Below are 8,871 nucleotides of genomic sequence, written 5' to 3' on the forward strand. Positions count from 1 at the left end.
GAAAATACAAAAATTAGCCCGGTGTGGTGGCAGATGCCTGTAATCCAGCTACTCAGGACACTGAGGCAGAATTGCTTGAACCCAGGAGGCAGAGGTTGCAGTGAGGTGAGATCCTGCCACTGCATTCTAGCTTGGGTGACAGGAGCGAGGATCCGTCTCAAAAAAAAAAAAAAGGCACCACGCTGTAAATAAACTGAACACCCATAGTTAGTTAAGGAAGTGTTGAATAAATTGCAGAAGCTCCAGACTCTGGAATATTTGTCAGTTTTTATAGAATGAATTATGATCCTTTTGTAGTTCTTAAGCATGATGATTATGTGTTCACCCATTCCTGTGTAAGATGTGCCGTGCCACCTTCCAACCTTGTTACAACATAGGCATATTACCCGTCTGACATTAAAAAAAAAAAAAGAATGAGGGCCGGGCGCGGTGGCTCAAGCCTGTAATCCCAGCACTGTGGGAGGCCGAGGCGGGTGGATCACGAGGTCAAGAGATCGAGACCATCCTGGTCAACATGGTGAAACCCCGTCTCTACTAAAAATACAAAAAATTAGCTGGGCATGGTGGCGCGTGCCTGTAATCCCAGCTACTCAGGAGGCTGAGGCAGGAGAATTGCCTGAACCCAGGAGGCGGAGGTTACGGTGAGCCGAGATCGCGCCATTGCACTCCAGCCTGGGTAACAAGAGCGAAACTCCGCCTCAAAAAAAAAAAAAAAATTTCCCAATATCCAGAGAGAACTTCTGTACATATTTTTTATTTATTTTCTTCAGTTGCTTCTCCATATGTCAGCATTTTTGCATGCATCTGAAAAATATAATTTTTTTTTTTTTTTTTGAGACGGAGTTTCGCTGTTGTTGCCCAGGCTGGAGTGCAATGGCGCGATCTCGGCTCACCGCAACCTCCGCCTCCTGGGTTCAAGCAATTCTCCTGCCTCAGCCTCCTGAGTAGCTGGGACTACAGGCATGCACCACCATGCCCAGCTAATTTTTGTATTTTTAGTAGAGACGGGGTTTCACCATGTTGACCAGGATGGTCTTGATCTCTTGACCTTGTGATCCACCCGCCTCGGCCTCCCAAAGTGCTGGGATTACAGGCTTGAGCCACCACACCCAGCCTAATTTTTGTTTTAAGACAGGGTCTGGCTCTGTTGCCCAGGCTGGAGTGTGCAGTGGTGCGATTTTGACTCACTGAAACATCCAACTCGAAGATTGAAGCAATTCTCCTGCCTCAGCCTCCTGAGTAGCTGGGACTACAGGCACGCACCACCATGCCCAGCTAATTTTTGTATTTTTAGTAGAGACGAGGTTTCACCTTGTTGACCAGGATGGTCTCGATCTCTTGACCTCGTGATCCACCCGCCTTGGCCTCCCAAAGTGCTGGGATTACAGGCTTGAGCCACCACACCCAGCCTAATTTTTGTTTTAAGACAGGGTCTGGCTCTGTTGCCCAGGCTGGAGTGTGCAGTGGTGCGATTTTGACTCACTGAAACATCCAACTCGAAGATTGAAGCGATCCTCCTGCCTCAGTCCCCCAAGTAGCTGGGACTACTATTTTATAACTTTAGCCAGGCGAGGTTGCTATAAGTTATTATTTATTATTATTATTTTTGGAGACGTAATTTTACTCTTGTCACCCAGGCTGGAGTGGAACGGCAGGATCTCGGTTCACTGGAACCTTCGCCTCCTGAGTTCAAGCAATTCTCCTGCCTCAGCCTTCCAAGTAGCTGGGATTACAGGCATGCGCCAACACGCCCGGCCAATTTTGTATTTTTACTAGAAACCGGGTTTTACCATGTTGGCCAGGCTGGTCTCAAACTTCTGACCTCAGGTGATCCACCATCCTCAGCCTCCCAAAGTGCTGGGATTATAGGAGTGAGCCACTGCTCCCTGCCTATTATTTTTTTTAGTGATGTCCCACTCTGTTGTCCAGACTGGAGTGCAATGCCACCACCTCAGCTCACTGCAACCTCTGCCTCCTGGGTTCAAGCAGAATGGGGATTTGCCATGTTGACCAGGCTGGTCTCAAACTACTGATCTCAAGTGCTCTGCCTGCCTCCGCCTCCCAAAATCAACACTTTACAGGCATTAACCAATTTGTATATGCTTTTTTTCATTATTATAAATGACACTTAAGAATATTATTGTACTTTCATTATCTTTTTTGTTGTTTTTTGAGATAGAGTCTCCCTTTGTTGCCCAGGCTGGAATGCAAAGGCATGACCTTGGCTTACTGCAACTTCCATCTCCTGGGTTCAAGTGATTCTTGTGTCTCAGCCTCCCTACAAGTAGGTGGGACTACAGGCATTCGCCACCACACCCAGCTACTTTTTGTATTTTTTGTAGAGACAGGGGTTTCACCATGTTGGCCAGGGTGTTGTCGAACTCCTGACCTCAGGCGATTCGCTGGCCTTGGCCTCCCAAAGTGTTGTGTTGGGATTACAGGCATGAGCCGCTGAGCCCAGCCACATTAGTTTTCAAATGCAGATGAACGAGGGACTGTGAATGTCTATTGTCTCAGGTGTGCTCCTAGGCACGGGTTATAAGCTTACAGGTACAAACTTACTAATGGGTAGAGAGACAAATAATAAGTATGTGGTCTGTAAATGTGGTTAATTTCCCCAGAACAGAATTCTGGAATACTGGTCTGAGAGGGTATAATTATTTTAAAATATTTTTGGGGCCAGGTACGTTGGTTTACGCCTGTAATCCTAGCACTTTGGAAGGCAGGAGGATCACTTGATCCCAGGAGTTTGAGGCTACACTCCAGCCGGGGGAACAGAGTGAGACTCTAACTCTCAAAACAAACACACACCACCAAAAAAACTTTTGGCTCATACTGCCAAACTCACGTCCAGGAATTCTGAGGCGATTTATGTGCTTCCAACAGTATATGAGAGTGACTACCTCATAACCATACCAGACCCTACCTGTGTTTGAAGTTTATCATTTTAAACTGATTTTTGTTTAGTTAAAAACCCAGCCTCCCCTAGCACAGTGGCTCACGCCTGTAATCCCAGCACTTTGGGAGGCCGAGGCAGGCAGATCACGAGGTCAAGAGATCAAGACCATCCCAGCCAACTTGGTGAAACCTAGTCTCTACCAAAAGCACAAAAATTAGCAGGGCGTGGTGGGCGTGCCTGTAATCCCAGCTACCCCGGGAGGCTGAGGGAGGAGAATCGCTTGAACCCGGGAGGCGGAGATCACGCCACTGCACTCCAGCCTGGTGACAGAGCAAGACACTGTCTCAAAACAAAACAAAAAACCCTGCCTCTTATAGTTTTAATTTATGCAGCTTGGGTTAGTAGAATGGTTGACTTTTTTTTTTTTCAGTCCTTCCTTCAAATAGTGAGTACTCTGCTGTGCTCTATTTGTGGAATACTCCTTTTCTTCTTCAGGGATGCTTGATATCTCTTTTTTTCACAGATGTTTGATATTTCCTTTTTCATCTATTGTGTTCTTACCATTTCTAGGATGTTTCTAGGCTTTCTATTCTATTTCTTGTTCTGTACCACACTGAAATGCCTGCGGTAGCTTTACAATTTGTTTTGATATCTGTTAGGGCAAGTCTACCCTCATTCCTGCTTTTGTTCCCACGGGGGGGAAACCATAGCTGTTTTCGGCTATTTTTCCAGGTGAACTTAGAATTTTGTGAAGTCCAAGAAATGTAAGGATGACATTAAACCTAAACATCAATTAGGAAAGAAAGGTTGCATAATCAGCTTGGCGAAGGGTTACTGAATTGGTTTTTAATCTTGACTGGAGCGGGGCACAACTTCCCTGTGAGGCAGACCTGGGCTCCTCTTGGACTTGGGCGACCTCGATAGTGGTGTGTTCCTTTGTTTGGTGTTCAAAGTAGAGAGAGGTCCATTAAGCAGCTCCCTAGAGAAGCAGTGGCGTGTCAGGCCAGCCCAGCCCCTGGGACGGCAATCTGCATGGCAGCCAGGAGCCAGGGTCCTGGAGGGCCGTCTCCGGCAGGCGCTTGACCCCTGGGGCCTACGAGGGGCTGCGGCCACCGGAAGGGGCTGGCTGAGCGCAGCGTGCTGGGTCCTCCGCGCCCTCTGAGCAGGTAGGACCCGCAGGGGTGCGCGCGCGGGGGCCCTAGGGGGGTTGGGGTTAGAGGAGGGGCGCTCCTTCTGTTTTGCACCCAAACAGCCCGGGTCTCCCCAGGAGCCCAGACTTCCGAGCTTGCAGTCTCACTGCGGGCTGAGCCTTTGAGGCTCGGGCCACCGCAGGGAGCGTCGAGCAGGGGTCGCAAAGGGGCCGGGGAGGGGGCGCGCAGGCCGATAGAGGTCCCTAATTCGGGGCTTCTAGGGGTCAGGGTCAGGCTAACAGGGGGTCAGTCAACCCAAGTTTGAGGGGTTGGGCGTCAGCCTGTGGGGAGGCCAGGGTCCCTGTCCCAGGGGCTGGCATGCGGTCCCGGTACTTCGGGGGCGAGGTCGCGGTCCCGCGCTGGGGCTTGAGGTCGGGGTCCAGTTAGGCCTCCGGGGTCTGAGTCCCCGGCTCCTCTTGCGCACCCCTCCCCCACGGCGCCGGACCCTGGCAGCCCGCCCCGCCCAGTGCTCGGACCGCTCGTCGGCCCTGGCCCGGGCCCCGTCCCCACAGGCCCCGCCCCTACCCGAGGACCACGCCCCCTCACTGTCCCTTGGCCCCGCCCCGCCGCTCGCCCATTCAGATGTGGGTCAGGGGTGAGCGGGCGGCGCCGACGTCACAAGCTTCCAAGATGGCGCTGGGCGGGCGGCTGTGAGCGGCGCTCGGGGCGCGCTGGGCGGGGAGCCGAGCCGGGCCGGCGGCAGGCGGACGGGGCGGGCGCGTGCGGCACGAGCCGGGCGCCGAGGACAAGGGGCTGCTGGTAGCGCCGGCCGGCCGGCGGGCGGAGCGGCGCCGCCGACGCACACGAGGTGAGGGGCTGCTGCGGGGGGCCGGGGGCGCGGGGCGCGGGCCGGGCGCGTCCTCGGGGAGAGGGGCGTGGGCGCGCGCGCGCGCTCGGGCGACGTGGGACTGCTCGCGTGGGGGGCGCGCGCGCGTCTGGCGGGCCTGGGCGGGGGCGCACGCGGGACCCTTGGCAGGCCTGGGCTTTGTGGGCCAGATGCCCCGAGGGTCGCGGGCTGTGGGACACCCGGGGCACAAAGCCCACGGGGCCGCGCCAGGCCCAGGACGCTGGTCTGCGGAGCGGGGGTCGGCGGGCGAGCGGGCGCCGGCTCTTTGTGCCTTTTCATTAGCAATCTAATCCGAACAGCGTCGGGCGAGCTGCGCTGCCTGACAGGCGGGAGGGCTCCCATTATGCAAACGGCCCTGCGCCCGCGGTCGCCCCCTCGCTGGAGCATTTTGCGATTTCCAGAATTGCGGTCCTGCACCGTCTGCGGTCTCCTCTTGCCTCCTCCCCGCGGGAAGACTGGCCACGGCAGGGGCAGGGGCAGGGGCAGGCCTGGAGGGGCCGCTCCCAGAGGGCCAGGCTCTGCGGCTGGTGGGCTCACTGCCCTGCCCCCAGACCTCTCCTATAGGCAGCCGCTTGGCAGGAAGAGAGATGGGCTTGGGGGAGGGGGTCGGCTGGCAGGGGGAAGGGACCGGCTGGCTGAGGGAGGGGGCTGAGGGGCCCCAGCTTGTCACTCTCTGTTTATCTTCCAAGATGGTTCATATTCACACAGGCCTGGGTGTGTGCGTGGTGGGGGGAATGCCTCTCCCTGGGGGGCAGTGACTTGCGAGGAGGAGGGAATGAGGCCAGATAATGCTCCCAAAGGCCCCACCCAGAGCGGCCTGGGACTGCCTGGGTAAGGGAGCCCAGTGCTGAGCCGGATGGGTTGGAGTGGTGTTAAAGTTATTTATCCATGTCTTCTATCCCCTGCACCCCTAGTCTTTTCTAGTAGGTATTGCCAAGCACATCTGGAAAGCTATGTTCCCGATCCCCCACTCCCCCAAAGGCAGGAGGGGTATAACCCTGGGAGGCCACCCCTCTGACATATGTGCTGGGGGGAGGGGCAGAGCCTTGCCCATAGGAATCCTGTGGCGGTGGGTTGTTGACTGATGTGGGGATTGCTGTGTTTCTTGTGCTGTGGGGAGAGCTCAGGTAATGGAGGGGCCTTGGGAGCTCCTAGGCTGAACTTGGGGCTGTCGTCTGAGGATCCAGGATGGAGGGATGGAGCTGGGTCACCCAAACCTAAGATCTTTCTGGGTCTAGCATTTATTGCTTCCTGGCTCCTGGCTTTGCTTCTTTTCCCCCATTCTCATCTGCCAGTGTCTGGACTCTCTGGGCCTTCAAGCAGACATTTTCAGGAGCACAGGCCATGTGGTTGGTCTGAAGCCGTGTGGCAAGGAGAGTGTGCATGCTCGGTGGAGCAGGGTTGATGGAGTAGTAGGTGGTCTGGAAAAAAAAAAAAAAAAAAAGCAGATGAGCTGGCCTCTGGAGACAAAGTTGTGTGGCGAGACTGCTGGTTTAATGGGCTCTGAACACCAAGAACGGGGCTGGGAAGCTGATGGATACTTGGGGGCTGAACTGAGTCCCATGGCCCAGGATTGTTGCCTGGAAGTGTACCTTCCGTCTTGTGCCGTTGAAATTGTGAAGGTCTCTAGGTCCCACAGGACAGGCAATAGGCTTGGAAGGCTGGGAAGAGGCTCCCCAGCTGCCTGCCTTGGGAGATCAGAGCTCACAGGTGGGTCCGCCGGCCAGTGTCCGGTTGGGGAGTGGAGGTTGTAGAGTGCGTGTGGCCCTCTGGCCAGTTGGCTCTGAGTGTTGCTGTGTGCCCAGCAACCTCTCCCTGTGGTGTTTTTCTGCCAGTTGTTGGAACTTGTAGATTAGTCACTGAGCTTTTACGACCGATTCCTGAAAAGAAAAATCTCCCTCCGGTTGCTGGCTCTGTGTAGAGGAAGCAGCAGCCCGAGGGAATCAGGCTTTTAATTAAAGTAAAACCGAAATGATTGTCGCAGTTGCTGGAAGGAGAAGAGAACGCACAGGTGGGGCAGGGGTGATGAGTCCTGATGCGTCCTATTGTGCTGCATGATACCTGCTCTGGGGACAGGTAGGCATGACCCCATCCTCGGTCCTCGGTCTTGGCCAGCAGCCCAGCCTTCTCCACAAGCTGCAGTCCTGGATTAATCGTCACGTAGTGTTTTCTTTCCATAGATCAGATTTCTCATTTTGTTAATAAGCGCAGCCTCCCGTCCACTTGAAGTCAGCTGTTTCGGACAAGGAGCAACAGGGTTTTGCATTATTGAGCTGATAGCCTGCTGCCTTCCTCGAGTCCTTATTGTTTGCAGGGTCAGATCTGAGGGGGTGGGTGAGGGAGTGCCATTTAATCAGCAGCTAGCCCCTGGAGAAGAGCTGGCGGGGCAGTTCTGGAGCGTGAGAGCTGTGAGGAAGGAATAAAGTTCAGTTTACTCAGGGGACCTGTGGTTTCTAACCTTACTGCATGGCTTGTTGGCCTTGAGCAGTCAGCCCCACCCCATACCTTGTCTTGCCCACCGCCCCCAGTACCTGATCCCTGAGAGAGTGGGGCGCTTCTTCTTGGGCTGCTCTTGCTGGCATGGGAGGCAGCTTTCACCACAGGAAGAAAGAACAAATCAGGTTCCTCCCTTCTTGGCTCCTCTAGCCTGGCTGAGGAGGGACCCCTGTGGGGCAGTGAGAGAGGAACTGGACTTGGTCGCAAAGTCTGTAGTGCAGTGCTGGCTCTGCCATTTACTCTCGTCATGACCTTGGGCAGTGATTGACTCTCCTGCCTCTGGCCTTAGCGTCCCTGTTTCTACAGTGGGAATAGAACTTGAGTTTACATTCATGTATTGCTGTTTTCTGGAGCTCAGCCTGGGGAAGACAGACATTCAACAAATGATTATAAGATGGGGTGATAAGGACTGGCACCTAGCGGAGCGCAGCAGGCGTGGTGTGGGAGGGGCCAGCCTTTGGGCTGGCGGAGAGCCCTGGATGCCATGTGGGTTGAGGTTGGCCAGGAGGGGAGGGGTTTTAACCAGGAAGTGAGTGCTGTTGGGTTTTAAAAGGCAGTGGTAGGCTAGAGGGTGGTTGGGGAGACAGCTGGAGAGCACTGAGGACTTGGACTTGCAGATACTGTGTGAGCCGGGAAGCCAACTCAGGAGACCCCACTGCCAGTCAGGCATGTATGCGGCTCTTTTTCAAGCTTTTTATTAATTTCGCCACATTTTCTGAGCACAGAATCAGTGCCTGTCCTCCTTGGCTTAGACCAAGTCTCGTTGGCCCCTGCTTTCTGGCACTCACAGACTTACCTTTCAGGCGGGATGATAGAGGCGCTTGCAGTTCACGTGGCCCGGTCTCCTCTGGAGTAGTGAAGGAGCTGCTTTTGGAAGTTCACTAGCTTGCTGGGGCTGGAGGGTAAATGCCTCCACTGCCTGTGGAGGCCCATATAGTGTGGTGTCTGGAGAGATTTGAGATCCCACTAGGGAGGAGTGGGGCTGCGAGCCCCCTCCTTAAGAGAAGTCCTGGCTTCCATTTAGGGGCTTCTGAACCAGCCCTTCCAGTTTGACTCTGCCTGGCACCGCCAGGGTTCGCTTCCTGCTGGGAGGGGCCTTGCCCTAAGGGTTAGGGACCTGGGCTGGGGGAGGGCTTCGAGGAGGGGCTAGGCCCCGAGGGACTGAGGGACTCAGGCTTGCTCGCCTTGAGCCCAGTTTTAGCTGGGAGTGGCAAAGCAAGAAAAGCTGGTGGGGGTGGGAGCTTTGTGTGGGCCCCCAGTGAGCTTGATAAGGGAGGGAAGGCTGGGAGCCGGTTCCAGCCCGCCACAGTTCAGGAGGGATGGGCCAGACTGCCTGGGAGGGGTGTGGCAGGGCTGAGTGGGGAGAGGGACCCTAAGAAACTGCCTGGGACCCTCAAGAAGGTGGTCAGACTTGGGGGAGTCCCTCCTTCTGACTATTC

General features: G+C 55.1%; 1 protein-coding gene and 1 pseudogene across 2 annotated transcripts in view; both read left to right on the forward strand.

Moving 5' to 3' along the window:
* The first annotated feature begins 285 nt into the window (after positions 1–285).
* Positions 286–396, forward strand: LOC119469526 (annotated as a pseudogene).
* Positions 397–4,690: 4,294 nt separating this feature from the next.
* The window catches only part of HIC2 (HIC ZBTB transcriptional repressor 2), a 31,825-nt gene continuing 27,644 nt past the window's right edge, over positions 4,691–8,871 (forward strand). The window contains exon 1 of one of the 2 annotated variants that reach the window (XM_017518632.1): positions 4,691–4,897. The gene's annotated coding sequence lies outside the window, so the exon portion shown is untranslated. Of the gene's footprint in view, positions 4,898–7,060; positions 8,103–8,871 lie in introns of those variants that run through there. The other variant, XM_037734940.1, reaches the window with a different exon arrangement.

This window comes from Cebus imitator, unplaced genomic scaffold, assembly GCF_001604975.1.
Source record: "Cebus imitator isolate Cc_AM_T3 unplaced genomic scaffold, Cebus_imitator-1.0 Scaffold690, whole genome shotgun sequence".
In the NCBI taxonomy this organism is placed as follows: domain Eukaryota; kingdom Metazoa; phylum Chordata; class Mammalia; order Primates; family Cebidae; genus Cebus; species Cebus imitator.